At 42.0% G+C, this 1490-nt stretch overlaps 1 protein-coding gene across 2 annotated transcripts in view; it reads right to left on the bottom strand.

The window, feature by feature from the left end:
• Positions 1 to 1301: 1301 nt before the first annotated feature.
• The window catches only part of metrnlb (meteorin like, glial cell differentiation regulator b), a 9282-nt gene continuing 9093 nt past the window's right edge, over positions 1302 to 1490 (bottom strand). For both annotated transcript variants that reach the window (XM_081701158.1, XM_035534565.2), the window contains one exon: positions 1302 to 1490. This exon is cut by the window's right edge and continues 1338 nt beyond it. The gene's annotated coding sequence lies outside the window, so the exon portion shown is untranslated.

A 1490-nucleotide genomic window follows, 5' to 3' on the forward strand; every position in this document is an offset into this window, starting at 1 on the left:
CTGGTAGTGTTATGTTGACAGCACAAGCTCATCACTGCCAGTGTTAAAGCTTAAATAATGCCATTTTTGCATTTGGTCTGCACATGCGTGTGTGTGTGGGGTTGGGGGGAATGTAAGTAAACATGCTAGTATCGGGCTACACACTCTTAATGAGATGAGCTGCTTACACAGTGGTTGTAGCCAGCAGCACAGTGAGCAATTTGATGGAGGTTAAATGAATAGTGTCAGTTTATCACAGTGGACTCGTATCATGCATGAAAAATATCAAATCCATAACAATTCCCCAGTATTCCCTCAGTATAAACAGGCCTCAAAAGAATAACTGAATGACTCATATTGTTAAAACTTAATTCCTAAAGGAGGCACTGAAACCAACAAGTTCAATTTGTAAAAAATGTAACATTTTAATTTTCCCAAAAGAGTCATGGAACTTATCATAAATCTGATGCCATGATGATTCCCAAAGGAGTTATTGAAGCATGGGACTCGGACCGACTGTTTATAACTCCCAAAGGAGTTACTGGAGCAAATGCCACTGATTCAACATCAGTTTTAGGGGAGCATGAAAACTGTTTAGGTGCACACCAGTGAGTCCCCCAAGAATCATATACAGTGAACAACTCCAAACCAGGGCATGTGAAGCTTTTTTTCTACTAATCTAATTTCAACTCCATGTTTGTTTTCTTTGTATCACACCACATAATCCACGGCCAAATCGACTTTCAAAACCTGAGAAAAATTCAGAGCAATAAAAACGTCAATCCTGTGCTATAAATCCTCGGTACCCCCCGGCGTGCCGTCTCTGAGATGAGCTAGTGCTGGCAGGATTCATGAGACCGTCGCAGGTTCATTCCCCAGAAGGCATTGCGTGAGAGGGCCAGGGGCAGCCGGCGGGAAGGGAGTAGAGTCAGCTAACTGGGCCAGTGACTGCAGACCTGTCTGGCGGGTAGAAGTGGTCTTTGAAAGTGAATTTTCTGAATGGTCTGTGTTTGTGTGAAGTACAGTTAGAATGATGGAGTCTCTCACAGACACTCTCACACAAACACGCACACAAAGCAGTCCCCATTCTTCATTTTCTTTCTTCGGGTATCGTTAAAGCTTGGACGAAACAAAAAGGCTTTTGAGTGCAGTGTGTGCGAGACCTTTTAAATTTTCAAATCTGCATACGGACTATCTGCACACTTCACTGCTAATGGTCTGTCACACTCTAGGAAAATGAATGCAAAACTTTCCTGAGTGAGTGTGAATATGGACAGACAACAGAATAATGGCCAGTGATGTGACAGAGTGAACCCTGGAGATTCTGGAGAGAAGGTTTATTCCCAGGGAGATTAGCATTATGCACGCACACAAAGTAACTACATTTATGTAGGTTTTACACAGAACCACATATTAAACCTTTATTATTATAATTAGCTCAGGAAGAAAAAGGAAATCTGGCTCTTTTCACTTTTCTACTGAAATCTGCATGTTTTTCTCATGAGGACCTG

Source organism: Electrophorus electricus, chromosome 18 (assembly GCF_041902795.1).
Source record: "Electrophorus electricus isolate QZ-2024a chromosome 18, ASM4190279v1, whole genome shotgun sequence".
In the NCBI taxonomy this organism is placed as follows: Eukaryota; Metazoa; Chordata; class Actinopteri; order Gymnotiformes; family Gymnotidae; genus Electrophorus; species Electrophorus electricus.